The 17,335-nt window shown below is 34.2% G+C and overlaps 1 protein-coding gene and 1 pseudogene across 2 annotated transcripts in view; one reads left to right on the top strand and one right to left on the bottom strand.

Annotated features, from left to right (window-relative positions):
• Socs16D (Suppressor of Cytokine Signaling at 16D) overlaps window positions 1–17,335 on the bottom strand; it is a 687,555-nt gene that overhangs the window by 67,919 nt on the left and 602,301 nt on the right. The gene's annotated exons all lie outside the window — the stretch shown is intronic.
• On the top strand, window positions 10,515–15,822 carry LOC137248035 (mediator of RNA polymerase II transcription subunit 29-like; annotated as a pseudogene).

The following is a 17,335-nucleotide window of genomic DNA, read 5'->3' as shown; positions in this document are numbered from 1 at the left end:
AATGTCGGCTGAAGTTGCCTAGTTTAACAACTTGTGTTGGTGTAGTTGTCAAAGATATCAAAATTTGACAACTGGTTACTAGCAATTGTCTCAGAAAATTTTGAAGTTGTTTTGAAAAAATGTAACGTTATACAAGACAGTTCACCACACAATTTTTATCATAAATTATCAAAGGTGGTATCAAAGGACGCGTTTCGACCTCCATTTTTAGAATCCGAAAGCGAAAATAATAAACTTTAATTCTGTCAAAAGATATAAGAAAAAAAATTTGGTTCAAATTTTCATGCGGTTGTATTTTGCCAAATTTGTTGTACGCACACATACCCTAATGCAGAAAGGTGCTGGGTCCACCCAAGGTTATTTTCAGAAATTGCGGCCGAAGGTCGCCCACGCAGAAAGCTGCTCTGTGCAAAAAAACTATGGATCGGGCCCCATATTTAGGACCCTCTCGGGGCCATTTTGTGGGGGTTTTTAAAGCAGAAATAAAATTTTTAATTTCGGCTTTCGGATCAAAAAAGGGAGGTCGAAACGCGTCTTTTGATACCAACTTTAATACAAGTTAGATGATGAACGGTCTCATAAAACGATACCGAAAAAACAAAAACAAAAAATTTAAACCAGTAGTTAAACCTTTTTTATTCAAACAATAATCAGCAATTGTGTACACATTCATAGAAAACACAACGTTTCAAAGAAGGATTACATTGAATAACTTTTTGAATTTTTGGAGCGACATCCCGAAGTTGGACGAGACTGACCGCAGTTCGGATGCAGCCAAAAAAGTGAAATTATGCGAACGTGAGTCCCATCGATACTACTCACTACTCCTGGGAATCCTGTTTTAGAGTACAATACAATTTTTCCTGTTTGGGTTTTAATCCACTTACCCCAAATATGTTCCTCAATAATATCTAAAACGAGTCCAAACCCAAAATAATTTCCACAGCATTTTTGATAGCTGTCATCAGCAAGGAATCGGAGTGTGGCGAATAATTTTAAAACGCGTTTGCGGAAATGGTGCCTAATTTTGTTTAGTAATTATCAAAATCCTTCCTTTCAAATCCCTAAAATAACTTCATTAGAAGCTCATCATTTGTCACTTAAAAATTTTCTTACTTGGTGCTTGGTAGTTCCAAGGGATTGGAATGATTACGCGAATGCTTTCCGTATTCGTGACATGTCAATCACCAACATTTTCGCAATTATAAAATAGATTTCATATAATATCCGTTTTGCTTTTAATAACAAAATCACTTTTGCAAATGCTTAAATTTACGCCACAAATTGATCAGCTGTTCATTTATCTGTCAAATCATCTCTTCCTTGGTTAGCAACATCAATTCAACTTCAACTGAAATAAGTTGTAGTTCGTAATACCAAACAGGAGTTGAGTTGTTTTAATAAAACCCAACTAAGTTGAGTTGTAAACCGTAATAGGGTCATTAGTGTTGCAACATCACAGCAAAAGTGTACCCGTAAATTGACTAGTAAAACCACTAAAATCTGTGACGATGGAAAACGTAAAACCTTCAGTAACATTTGTACAGGGCATCGGGAACTTTTGTGACCAGTCCATTCCGTCGTACCTATTTATGTGATTGCCCATACTGCTCATACATATACGGTATTAGGTTATCCAAATGTAAACAAATTATAGTGCTGTACTGTTCTTACATTCACGTTAACTGTCAAATGGCCGTCATTTTTTAAGTTATATACCTATAACTTTACGTGTATTTTTACAGTATTTTTACGTTAATATCACGGCCTTTTGACTAGTATTACGACCGGTTTTTTACTTGGATTATATTTGAAACTGCTATATTAATAATACATTTCTTTAATTCAAATCCATTAACATTTCTTTCATTCAACATTTTTATAATATATTAGAATAGTAATAGTTGTAAATTATTAACTATAAGTCATAAGGAAGGAATGGTTTTTCAGTCTGGTTGGTGAGCCATAAATACTAATTTTATTGTATGCGATTGTATACATAAAAAGTTAAGGGAAACTTAAATTAATTAATTAATGATATAGAAAACAAAAGAGAAGAACTAACAGAACTATTGGTTGTAAGCAGTAAACCATCAAATCGTTAGTAAGCAATTCACAATTTGAGTAAATTGAATTGTAGTTCGCCAATTTTAATGCTATACCTTTTTTATTTTAGTTCAGAAAGCTCCAATTGAGGTTCGAAAGTTACAATTGAAGTTGAAAATTTTCAATTCAAGTTCAGAAAATTAAAACTGAAGTTCAGAATTTCTGTTTGTAGTTCAAAAAATTACAATTGAACTTAAATTGTAATTCTCTGAACTTCAGTTGAAATTCCCGAGATTCAACTGTAATTTACTAAACTTCTATTGGAAATTCAGAACTTCAAGCGTAATTTTCTGAGCTTGAATTGTAACTTTCAGGACTTTAGTTGCAACTTTCTGATCTAAACCTGAAAAAGGTGTGGTAACACATTTTTTTTTTTACATAAAATGAACAACTTAACATTTTGTCTGGCAGATAAAGTGGTGAATTGCCTACCAGTGGGTTGAAACCACTTGCATTCGTGTTGGCGCTTCTCTCATTAATATAATTTAATTTTAATAATTTAATTAATAGAAAAATATAAATTTTTTTCTTTACAATTTAGAACTGTGTACAAAAATGTGTAATTTTACATATCGCGACCTAGACCAAAAGGTGTTGCAACTCATAATCATAGTAGCTTTGTCTTGAATGTTGATTTATACCAAAAAATTACAAAATTCTTAACAAAACCAGGCTAAACGATAACGTTGACTACCAAAAAAACATAAGTTATTTCAAGATGTTTTCATGCATCGATTTACATTTAAATACCGATGTAAAATGTTTTTAAGTTTTGACATTTTTTAGTTTAAATGCAATATGTACATTCAGTGAAATAATTTTATATTTCTTTATCTTTATATTTATTCTTTAATCACACACAACAACAAATGGTTATATTTACAGTGCATGATACCTTACACACTAAGATTTTAAATAAAAACTACTTTATGTAATTTTGTTTTTATCGTGATTTTGCAATAATAAACGTAGGTACTCATAGTAATCTCTGATTTTGAATTATGTGATTACAATATTTATAAGGACATAGTTAATGGTACTGGTACTGTCAGTTAAATTCATCAGCAAATATTTTTATTCAAAATATTTTTTTCTTATACATCTAGTTTTATAAGGTTTGGTTAAAAATTATTGATAAATTCGTTGCAATTGAATTGCTTTCAAAATCTTTGCAAACCGTATGCGATTGTTGGATATTTTTTTAATTAGAGCATAAAAAGTTTAGAATAGGAACGTGGAAAAAGCTTAGAATTATTAGATTCTTAGATACTTTTTAATCAAGATTATTTCAGTGTGTGTTGTTCGTTTGTTGTACAAATTCGTTGCATATTAATTTTCAAATCAAGAATACTCAAAGATGTCGTGGAATCCGATTACTGTTGTAATTGAATTTGAAAGGAATATTCCTCCATGAACTTAAAAATATAGGACTGGTAATTGAGTCAGACTTATTATTGTTCTAAAACTAATCATTCCAGCAATAATTCTGCAACCCTTAGCAGGAATATTGATTGGTTTCAAATCTAATTCCGACAGCAATCGGATCACGACATACCTTATTATATATGTACATGAAATTGCAAATTAAAATCATACAGTTGATATAGACAAAAGTAACTACTATTAAATTAATTGTTTTGGTCTATAATGCTGCTATACTATCAAATTTAAATTTTAATAAATTTCACACTTCAAACGCCGCCGCAACAGCCTACACTAAACCAGTAAACAAAAAATGCATAATCGTTTTTCATGTTCAAACAAAAATTGTTCAAGCTTACACAGCTGCAGTCAAACGTTCTTTCTCCATACTGCGCCGTCGTCTTTTTGGTCAATCGCGCGAGTTAAGTAATGTTTAAAAGCCAGCGCTGACGTCGCCACATAACATGTTATAACATGCAGCGAATGCATTATCGATACAAACCGTATCAGGCAGCAACAGAAACGGAATTTTCCACAAACAAACAACAGATAAGTAATAGTAAACAACGTTAAAAATAGATAAGTATTAGTAAATAACCTAAACAATGGATAAGAACTGATAAACAACCTTAACAATAGATAAGTATTAGTAAATAACCTAAGCAATGGATAAGGACTGATAAACAATTTTCCACTGCAAATCTGCCGCCGCATCCTAGTATTATAAATAGCCCTAAGTATACAAAATGTAGATAAGTATTGAATTCCTATTAATAAAGAAAGCATGTGACTGTGCAGCATATAATAAATTTCTTTATTCTATTCTATTCAAATAGAATAACTGGGGGCTCAACCGGTATGACAATACGTTTTGTCACATAAATGCCAAAATCCTCGAAATATAGGAAAATAAAAAATCCACGGTATTGGAGAAAGACAAAAAACCAGTTTCTGAAAAAGCAAAACACTAAATAAAAAATAAAAAACGGTTCCCGAAAAAGGGGAACAATATTAACGACTTCCGAAGAAGTTGTTGTGACAGAAACAGAACAAACTAGATCAGCGCGGAATAAAAGCATTCCTATCTGGCTGTTCTTCCAAACGACGTGCCAAAAAATCCGAATCCTCATTTCTAAGACGTCAAAGAAGCGACAACAGAAGAAATATGGCCGGATCAGCACAGCTAAGAGCACAAATTGATGCACTAACACAACAGTTCCAACAACAAACCTTACAAGTAACTACCCTACAACAGGAGCTTAATACTGTAAAGGAAAACCAAACAGCCGTCCACAATATCACCACCATTACACAACACAAGAAATACTTCTTACAATAACAGACGCCAAAGATATCGATTTGGAGCTGTTCAAAGCTTTACTCAAGTTTGATGGGGATAAAAACTTATATCGCTCATGAAATGGCAAGTCTGGAAGCGTTCACAGGACATCCTAGGTATTATAGCGCAGTAGGCATCATCCGTACGAAAGTTATAGGAACAGGAGCCGACATACTAAGCAATCATAACACAAAATTAAACTTATATTCGATTATAAATCGATTGGACTATACATTTGCGGACCAAAGACCTTTGTATGTGTTATTAAATGAGATGAAAAAGGTTAATCAAGGAAGAAAGAATTTATCCGAATATCACAGCGAAATTAATAAAGCACTTAATCTTGCGCTTTCAAAAATTGAAATGTCGCATGAACAAAACAGTGAAGCCATGATGACATATGCTAACAAAGAAGGCGTTCGAACATTCATTATGGGATTGAATAGCAGGTACACAAGTGGAAACTTGTACAGCCACAACCCAAAGGACTTAGAGCATGCATATGCTAAGGCCAGCGCAATCTACCACGACAACCATAACCAGCAATTTGATACTCAGTCAAGGTATGTCCAACAATCAAGAAGTCACTCGGGAGAAGAACGCTTTCCTCAACGAAATGAACGCCCCAGATATAATCCAGGGATACAAGGGCAACGCAACAATTTTACTCCACAACACGACCGTATAAATAAACCGATATCTATCCAAATAGACAACTCTAGGCAGTTTATACATCCTACTCAACACCAACAGGGATACCAGAATCCTTTCAAAAGGGAAAGAAATCCATCCTCACAAAACTTCAATCAACATAAGCAGCACAGGATCAATCAAACGCATCAAACACAGGCAGAATCTATTATATCTCACCTCGAAGAAGAGTACGAAAGCGGAAGTACTTTTTTAGGCGAATAAACGGGCTGCCCTGCATTCAAACAAAGTGCGGTGTTACGGGCACACCCGTTACAATCTTAGTATACACAGGATAAACAAATAATTATATAAGTATCAACTGTAATATTGGTAAGTCAGTGCCTATTAAACCTATAAAAACAAAAACTATTCATTATTAAAATCTAAAAAAATTATAGCTTTTTATAGTTATCACTTGCCATTTTTTGAGATTGATGAGCTACAAGAATTTGATATTATACTAGGTGAACAAGGACTTAGAACTATAAAAGCAGAAATAAATTTATTCGACTACAATTTAAAGTACCAAAAGAAAGTTGTGAAGGTAGAAAATGAACAAAAAATAAATTACACAATAAATAATACAGAATATGAGGATGATATTAGGGAAATAATGAGAAAAAATTACGAAATTAGTGAAAACTTACCGTTTACCACAACTATCCAAGCAACTATTAGAACGAATAATGAAGATCCTATTTGGACTAAACAGTACCCTTATCCCATGTCAGATAATGATTTTGTGAATACAGAAATCCAGAAACTTCTCTATAATCAACTAATTCAACCAAGTAAAAGTCCATACAACTCTCCGATTTGGACAGTCCCAAAAAAGGGCACCGATGAAATCGGAAAACCAAAAAGAAGGATGGTTGTAGATTATCAGAAGATTAACGCACAAACAATAACAGACAGATACCCTATCCCAGACGTAAATATGACTATTCAAAATTTAGGGAAAGCAAAAATAATTTCTACTATAGATTTGGAATCAGGATTGCACCAAATACTTATAAAAGAATCAGACAGAGAGAAAACAGCGTTTTCGGTAAACGCCGCTCAGTATGAATTTATCAGGATGCCATTTGGGCTTAAGAATGCACCCTCAATATTTCAACGTTGCGTAGACGATATTCTCCGCCAGAAAATTTGCATACGTATACATAGCTGACGTGTTAATATATTCTTCCTCACCCGAAGTACATATAGAGCATATAAGAACTATTGTAAACGCTTTGCATCACGCCAATATGAAAATCTCTAACGAAAAATCAATCTTCTTTCAGAACTTTGTCGAATACTTAGGACATATAATAAAACACAATAAAGTAACTGTGGATCCCAAGAAAATCCAAACAATAAAAGAATATTCTATCCCAAAGACATTAAAAGAACTGAGATCAATCCTTAGGCTAGCTAGCTACTACTGGAAGTTTATTCAAAATTTTGCAGCAATCACTAAAACATTGACTATACACTTACGCGGCGGCAATGGTATAGTAAGTAGAAACAAAAGTGCGAAAGTAGAAGATAAATTAGATGAGGCAGCTCTAGAAGCTATCGAGAAAATCAAGAATGTGCTTCAAGCTCAAGTAGAACTTTATCAAACTAACTTTACGAAACCTTTTGACCTGACTACAGATGCCAGCAATTTCGCTAAAGGCGCAGTGCTGTCCCGAAACAGACAACCTATCGCTTTTGTATCACGAACAGTCAATGAAACTGAACAAAATTAAGTACCAACGAAAAGGAACTTCTAGCCATTGTATGGGCCCTACAGAAATTAAAAAATTACTTATATGGAATTTCTAATTAAACAATATATACAGATCACCAATCTTTAATTTACTCTATTTCCGAAAAGAATCCAAATAACAAACTAAAAAGATGGAAGAATTTAATAGAAGAGTATGGTGCGAAATTAGTATACAAACCAGGGCATCAGAATGTAGTCGCTGATGCTCTCTCAAGGCAACAAATAAATACGACAACTGATTGCTCAGAACACTCAAGAGAAAGCTCACCTGTGGATCAGTTTAAGAGGGTCAAACAACCTTAAAACTCTTTCCGCAACCAAATTATACCAATTCACGACGCAAATAAAGACGAAATTGTGTCACAGACTATCTTTACAAATAAGACACGACATATAATCTATTATAAAAATAAAGAGACCCCAATTTCAATCAATTATGCGACCAGGAGTAACAAATGCTCTAAAATTAGATGAAGAAATTTTATTTCATTTCAAAAACGATATCACCACATGTAAAATTGTTGTAGCACAAACACAATTTCAAGACGTAACTAATCTGAACGAACAAAGACAGATTATCATACAAACTCACAAAAGAGCACATAGGAATTATAAAAACAACATACAGGAAATACTTACTCAGTATTTTTGGCCTTCTATTCGAGAAATATGTAAAAAGGAAGCAATAAACTGCGAAGTATATTTACAAAATAAATACGAGAGGGACCCTAACAAACAACCAATAGGTAAACCCCAATACCAACACACGTAGGCGAATATATACAAATGGACATATTCCACATGAATAACAACATGTAAATATTCCAAATATTGTTATCTACGCAAACTTTCAAATAAAGTAAACTGCCACGAATACATTGAAGGAATACTCACACAAATATACCCTAACACGAAATATTTAATGACAGACAATGAGAATGTGTTTAATGGACATACAGCTAAATCAGTATACGACAGACTACATATACAACACTCAGTCACAACAGTACACCACTCAATGACGAACGCTCAAGTTGAACGCATTTACAGTACACTAATTGAACTATCAACAGCTCTAGCACAGGAAAATCATACGGCACCGGGAGAAGAACTATTGAACGCCGTGAAGCAGTAAAACAGGACGATTCATTCCACCACAGGGTTCAAACCTGAGGAAGTGTTTTTTAACAGAGAGAAATACCCCGAGATAAAGGACATTTTAATCGACAAACAGGATAAACTCCTGCAATATCATAACAAAAACAGACACACAATTACAAACAAAAAGGAGACTTCATAAGCGTAAAACCCGATAGAAGAAATAAATTAGCAACTAAATATAATAAACACAAAGTAGAAGGAGATCGTGGCAACACAATTTTAACAGCAAGGGGATACACAAAGACAATATTAGAAAACAAGCAAAATGTGCAGAATCGCAATAATATTTTTCTTACTTTTGAAAATTGCTAACAGTGACAAAGTAACTGATTTGAATAACAAAAAATATTTGTTAACAGATACAGATCCATCCCTTTTATTTGAGAATTCAAACTCTTTGTACCACATAGCTAACCTGAGTACAATTCTAGCACCATACGAAAAAATTAGAAACCTTAAAATCGCAACTTATATCAACTTCGCATAGAACTAAGAGATCGTTAAAGTTCTTAGGTTCAATCTTAAAATTTATAACAGCAGCACCAGACCACGACGACCTAATAGAAATTAAGACAGGGCTCAATGAACTTATTAAAAACAACAACCAAAAACAAAAGATAAATTCTCAATTTAAAAAAATCTTAGAAACCTTAGGTCTTAAATCAGTAAAAGAAAAAATAGTAGTAAACGAAATCTATCAAGAACTTGTAGCCATCACAAATACAATCAATTTTGCAAAAAATGGAAATATTTATTCAGGCACTTTAAATTTAAATAATATTGAAGAAATAATTACAAATGAACAATTTGATACACCCATAATAAATGTACTAGAATATGCAGATACACATATTTGCCTATACCAAAACTGCGTAATAACTTTTTATAAATATCCACTTATAACAAACAAATGTAAATTGTATAATATAACACCACTGATGTATAGACATGGACAAATAATTACTGATAAACATATTGCTGAATGTAACAACAAATATACTAGAGTAGCTAAATGTAGACACTATGTAGGAATGAATATATGTCAACAATTGGCAGATTATAATTGTACTATACCACTTTTAGAAAATAAGGAAGCTAAATGTAACATCACTCAAGAAAACAATAAACCTATATTAGTATTAGATCACGGTAATATCATCACAGATGGAGAACATACATGGAATGGATATACAATTAAAGGACCGAAACTTACCCAATTTAAAATATCCACAAACATCGACGAAAAAACATACCTCAAACATCAAGAAGAAACAAAAAATGCAATCCATTCTCACTCTAATGAACAATTAGAAATCCTAAAAATTCTAACTTCCGAGTCAGATTACAAATTAACGAACATCCAAAAAATCTACAAATACACTATACCTATAGAAGAACATCCCGTAAAGTTCACATTGTATAGCATTCTCAGCCTAGCAACTCTAGCACTCCTTGTGTACTCTTCGGCCAAAATATGTCAATGCTACAAAATAAAGCAGGAAGAAAAAAGGAGAAAACTCACTAACGAAATATACGAAGCGGAATTGATCCGCCTTAGAACACAACAACAGTAAAAAGTGAGGACACTTTTTCTTAACAAGGGGGAGAGTTAAGGAGTGTTTACAATGCCACCGCTGACGTCGCCACATAACACGCTATAACATGCAGCGAATCATTATCGATACAATACGTATCAGGCAGCAACCGAAACGGAATTTTGCACAAACAAACAACAGATTGTTAATAGTAAACAACCTAAACAATAGATAAGTATAAGTAAATAACATAAGCAATGCATAAGGACTGATAAGCAACCTTAACAACAGATGAGTATAAGAAAATAACCTAAGCAATGGATAAGGACTGATAAACAACCTTAACAATAGATAAGTATTAGTAAATAATCTAAGCAATGGATAAGATAAGAGAAGATTTTCCACTGCAAATCTGCCGCCGCATCCCAGTATTATAAATAGCCCTAAGTATACAAAATGTAGATCAGTATTTAATTCCTATTAATAAAGAAAGCACGTGACTGTGCAGCATATAATATATTTCTTTACTCTATTCTATTCAAATAGAATAACTCGGGCCGCAATAGCCATTGGTGGGAATTGACATTCATTATAAAGTAGCGAAGGCACAGTCCTGCGCAAACACATCGCCAACCTGTGATGTGCTGAACTGAAGAGGAAGAAACATTTTATAAAATTGAATAAAATCAAAAATGATAATTGTGCTAAAAAGGGGTAAAGTATTATATGTTAAAGTATAGAAAAGTCTCAGCGGCCTTGTCCTGGTGAAAATTGAGTTTGAATAGGTTTCATTCATCAATCTCAGAAACATGTACGAAGGTACCTCGAAAGATATTAAAAATTCTAAACGGTTTTTTGCAATAACTTCAAAAAGACTCATATTCAAACCGGTGTCCGTCCCTACTTCTGTTTAACTTCTACATATCAATAGCTATATTCACCACCAGAAGGAGTCACTATTATTTCCTATGCCTATACTATTGTTTCCTACATCGATGAGCTTTGTAATAAAATAAACAGCTATCTCCCTGATTTCTCCGGTTTTGTCGCCTCGCGGAACCGGACATTGTCACCGACCAAATCATCGGCGAGCTTATTTACAACATGGACGCGCCAAATGTCGACCATATGGAATTTCGCTACCGACTGTCTTGCACCCTAAAACCTAGGGTGTGACGTTCGATCAGGATCTACATTTTGGTGAGCATGCAGCCGTAATTGTACCGAAAATCCAGAGCCGTAATAAAATCATCTAATCCCTTGCTGACAGTACTTGGGGAAAAGACAAAGAAACGCTCATTATCACCAGCCGATTGCATGCTACGCTTCCCCTAATTTTCATACCTCTATTAATTTAGCCCTTCGACTTTATACCTCTGCTCAAAGTGAATTAAGCTACTCACAGTCTGTTCTTCACTTATATGGTTCCGCCAAGATGCAAACGTGGTCTAAGCCAAAGCAGATGATCAAGAAATCGTACAACCCAAAAAGCTATCGTTCCATCCCTAAACAGGCCAAAGCAACTGTTCAATTAAAATAACTTTTATTGCTATTAACCAACAATCGTGGTAATTAGCTCAATAAAGAAGAAAATTCGCATTGAACAATGAATCCCAATATGAAAATGCATGGCATGCAACAAATAAAATTTCCGGAATTGGTGGGCCAAATCCAATGATACAACCTGGAGTTTCGTCTGTGTGAATGATGCGACCATCACCACAACAACAAATACAATCTCAAGTTTCAAATGCTGCTCAAAAACAATAGCAACAGCAAGCTGAAAAAAATGGACAATATTCTAAAAGTCAAAAGTCTTCTTTCGCCACTTCGGGAATCACTATTCTTTACACTAAATACGGGCGCATTGGCGTTACAAGAACATAATTTAGCAGATAATCTTAAACGTGATGCGGCACATGCAGGACATTTGGAAGATTTTTATTCCTATTGCGGTCAAACTCAATTACATTTAAAAACAGCCATACAATGCTTGCAACCATTATCATCGGCACAAAGTTATTTACCTAGCACTGTAGCAGCACGTATGGAACCCAATATGCAAGACACTAGGGATGGGACTATTCGAATAAAAATTATTCGAATATTAAACTCTTTTATTCGCCAGGTATTCGTAATCCGAATAATATTTATTCGAATTTTTTATTCGTTTATTCGCTTACATTTATTCGAATTCCTTTCCTTATTATTCGGATAGTACTATCCGGATACTTCGAATAGTAAAATAAAAGACATTGCGTTTATGGTATACTCATCGCTTGTGCAGATGAGCATGCACATATATGTATACGTACATATATTTATGTGTGTATACATGCATATGTGCATATATTTTTGTTTGTTTGGGGTTGCTTTGTTAATATTCATTTATTTAGTTACATATATTTACGTAACCAAAGTTGTGCTTGAGTCTTAGAAATAGTTATCGGGGTCGTTTACCACTGTACTGATAACATATATATAATACTTCTATATCAATATAATACTTCTATGTCAATCGTTATTTGCTGAACCTGTGCAAATGTATGTTCTGCGCATGTGCGGGCTTTGTTAGTGTTAGTGAATTGTAGTAGCGTGTGTAAAAAAAGTATTAAATGGTACCAACGGGTCACTATCCCCTTTACCCAACTTTTGCATTTTAATTGTTATAAGATCTCAGTTTAGTCGATTAAATAATGAAAACGCCAACAAATACAATACAAGGCTTGATGTCTTTATTATTTAAGAATGGGCTGCAGCCATACAAAGTACATTATTTACATAAATAGTACAAAAAAAAAAAAAAACAAAACAAGCGAAGAATTCATATTTTTGAAATGAAAAAAATTAAAATATACATGTATGAAAATATACATATACATACATCCCGACAAGCATTTCTCTAAACGCTTTAAAAGATAATTTAAAATGAATTTGCTTGAATAAACGATATATATACGTTTTAAAAATTTTACTTATTTTGAGTTTTTTAATGAAATAAATTTTTGATAAAGTAAACAAAATATGAGTACTGGGCTAGCTGCTATTGGTGTTGAAATAATATCAATTTTGTAAATTTTACTTATAACAGCTGAAAATCTTACGACCGCTAACTAGATTTGTTTTCAATTTATGCCATTTGTTGCGCCTACGCATATTTTGTAACTGTTAATTCTGTGCATGAGAAATTCGTAGTTGTTGTTGTTGTTGTAGCAATGCTTCGCCCCACCTAACAGCCGCGACCGATCACAAATTGTCATCAATATCCTCTAACGGGAGTCCAAGGAAACTTGCTGTTTCAACAGGGGTGGACCATAAGGAAAGGGGTGTTAGAGGCGTTGGTTCCACATTACAATTAAAGAGATGGTTGGTGTCATGTGGGGACACATTGCAAGCGGGGAATACATTTTGTATGTCGGGGTTGATTCTGGATAGGTAAGAGTTTAACCTGTTACAGTATCCAGAAACAAGTTGAGCAAGAGTGACACGCGTTTCCCTGGGGAGTATGCGTTCCTCTTCCTCTATTTTTACATGTTCCGAGCGAGTTTTCTCAAGTGCTGGTAATATTGTTAAGCCTTCAAGAAGTAAACTTAACCCATATCTTGTAGCAGCTTTAATATTTGTACACCAAAATAAAAAAAATTAAATATTTACACAGATTTTAGAACTAAGTCATCGTTTACATATATATAAATAAGAAAATCAGCCTTATATGACACTGAAATGAGTAATTCAGCTAAGATTGTTTTTAATGTATGTATGTATATAAAAGAAATAAATAAAAGAAATTTTATCATGAAATAAAAAAAATTGTTCACTTTGAGGGGCGAAGGTTAAGGTTTTTTGCTTTTTGAATGTCTTATAACTCGAAATAAACCTCAAAATACTACTGACCATTTGTGATAAGTGATTTGTCTTCTGTTCAATACGGAGTATAGGTACATACACCATCAACAAAAATAAGGTGGTATTCTCATTTTATACTTTCCATTGTGTCGTTTTTTAATTATGAATAAGTTACGCAATGCAGGATATAGAAGGACAATGCTGGTTAATATTTATTGTTAACGAAATTTCAAGCGCAGCATTTAAAGAAAGGCAAAGAACATATACATAATCGATTAAAAACCCACAACTAAAAACCGAAGGAAAAGTTATATGCAGTATATGCAAATTTACGTATGTATTTATGGTGGTAGGACTGTGATCAGTCAGTAGCAGTAGTTAGGTCAGTCAGTAGCAGGTAGAATACACGAGTATGCATACATAAAATTATTGCAAAAACCAAAAGATTTAAAAGAAAAGAATTTCATCCGCAAGCAAGAATACTTAGCTAGTCCAAGCATCAATAAAATGAAATAAACAAAAAATTTACAATACCCACACTAACCGTAAAAGTAGGTGGGATTCTTATTTCATATCACCCTTTGCGCATTTTCTTGAATACATATACATACACATAGAGATACCCACATGCACTTGTATATGAATCTAATTTCAAAGGTGAGAATATGCTTATATGCACCTTTGGGTATTTATATTACAGCATTTAACGCGTTCAAGGACAATCAAAATTTTAAGGAGCGGAAAAAACAGACAGACAGCCGTTTTTGAAACTAGTCACTAATTCCACTAGAATTGTTACGTTTAAAAATGGATTGCTTCAAACTTTATTTTAGGAAATTTTTTCCCAAAGTTTCCATTAAGTTAACATGGACCTTAAATAACTTTTGATTCATGAGACTTCGCAAAGAATGTTGACAATGACATGTAAACATATTTTTTTTAATGGTGACCAATTAGATGTTTATACAAACCAAAAGAAATGAAAACAGAAATTTTCCATACAACTTACAAACAAACATACCTACCATATTAATCTTATTAAAATTAGGTACATATTTTACATGTACCATTTTGTATGAACATTTCCACACCTGTTTACTAGTAAACAAAGTTCTATGATCAGTACAGTGGTAAACGACCCCGATAACTATTTCTAGCTTAAGCCTCAAGCACAACTTTGGTTACGTAAATATATGTAACTAAATAAATTAATTTTAACAAAGCAACCCCAAACAAACAAAAATATATGCACATATGCATATATACACACATAAATATATGTACGTATACATATATGTGCATGCTCATCTGCACAAGCGATTAGCGTAACATAAACGCAATGTCTTTTATTTTACTATTCGAGGTATCCGGATAGTGCGCACTATGCACAGTACTATCCGAAAAATAAGGAAAGGAATTCTAATAAATGAAAGCGAATGAACGAATAAAAAATTCGAATAAATATTATTCGGATTATTTGGAACGAATAAATTTATTCGTTTATTCGAATAACGTTTATTCGAATATAATTCGAAAATAATCCCACCACTACAAGACACCCCTGGTTGACCTATGACATATTCTACATACCTTAATGTTGCACGTGTACATGTGAAATCGGCAAAGATATACATGAGACTCTAATTAGTGCTACACAGAATATTTCACAGGCTGACTGATAAATACTTAAGATCAATAAGCTGTATTATCGAAAAATATAATCGTAGAGCGCTTGAAACAACAGATTTCACTGCTAACATTTAATTATAAGAGATGATCGCTGTATTTTTATTTCTTTCTTTTTACATGTGGCTCTTCTGCGCAAAGATAATTTGATTACAGTCCGTGGAGAGAATATCCGACCATCTTTTACTTCACTTGAACAACAACAACAATCTCCCCGAAGGTTTTGGGGAGTGTTATCGATGGTGATGGTCCATTAGGGTACTAGCCCGACCGTGCACCATAACGACCGCTTCGATAACGATTAATATGATCACATTAAACCATCTAAGCAATCCCTCCCAGTTCCGCAAGGAACTGGGGGTCGCCTGAGCCCCGCCTGATAAATATGTGTGTGATACATTCATATTTGTAACAGGATTCCTCTCGCATAGACGAGGTTGACAATTGGGTTGCGGAAGCTCTGAAGCTATAAAGCTTTGTCGCTTATCAACCCCTTGAGTACCTCGTTTACTTTGGGGTACAAACATGTTTTGATTGTTTTGTGATAGGGCTGAACTTCATTACACTGAACGAGTCCACGGCGGGTAAGGGGGTCAGAATATACCCGCGGTAGGTATGCCTGTCGTAAGAGGGACTAAAATACCAGATTCAAGGGGTGTGTAGCGCAACCCTTCAGGTTGCCAACGGAATATATAGCTTCTCCAAACCCAATTGCAACCTCACCTATCCACGCGAATCCTGTTTCACTAGCAGACGAGGCTCCTCATGGAACTTGGGGGTGGGGAGGGAGGGGATGGCCTGAAGGTTTAATGTGGCCACATAAATCGTTCCCGAGATGGTCGGGCTAGCACCTTAATGGTGCTGTGGTACCGGAGCGTACCGGATCTGTATCCGGCAAAGGACCATCACATCGATAACACTCCCCAAAGCATTCGGGGAGTAACCTTATCGCTACAACAACAACAGCAACAAGTCCACGGCGACGTTACTGATCAGTTTAAAGCCTTACAGGTAGTTGGCAAAAGAAACGGCATATACGATCAGAAGGCATTCGAAGACGATGCCTCAAAACTAACAACCAAAAGCAATAATTATCATTTCACTGACACAAATTTTATATTTTTTTCTTCCGGAGTTGGAAACAATCTTCTCGTGATATTACTTAACAATTTAAGATTAGACATTTTTTTCACTTTGTGTTTTGACCTACCAGCAACAACAGAATCATGTTAATTGTACGCCGCACAATCATTATAGCATCATGTAACGAAGCTCAGTTTCTTCCAAAAATTGTTCGGCACCGCCACTTAAATCAATGTACATGTAGCATTAACGCAACCTTTAAATAATTATAAACTATGAAAATAAAATCAATGTCAAACCCACTATCAAACCTTGGAAAATGTTGAAACGTTGACCACCAACTTGACGTTCTTCAAAGTAATCAGATATGCAATACAAAGAGGACCTGCACACGAAAAAATAAATTTAATTGACAAATAAATCATTAGTTTCGAATATGAGTACCTAACGTAACGTGACGAGGAATTACCCTGATCTTGTACCACATATTTTGTGGCCACTAATGGTGATAACACGGTTTACAGCCAAAATGCACCAGAGACGCCATTATGAAATTCCTATGTAAAATCACTTGCTTAAGAAAATAATACAAAAATAATCATCAGCAATATTTGAAATATATTAGCATATATTATAACCAGGAAGTCCGGGTATTGGGGATTGACCCGGCATGGGTGGCTGACTGGGCATTGGCGCCTGTCCAGGTTG

The sequence above is a fragment of the Eurosta solidaginis genome, chromosome 4 (genome assembly GCF_040869045.1).
Source record: "Eurosta solidaginis isolate ZX-2024a chromosome 4, ASM4086904v1, whole genome shotgun sequence".
In the NCBI taxonomy this organism is placed as follows: Eukaryota; Metazoa; Arthropoda; class Insecta; order Diptera; family Tephritidae; genus Eurosta; species Eurosta solidaginis.
Note: the sequence above shows the minus strand (reverse complement) of the source record. Positions and strands in the feature narration are given on the sequence as shown.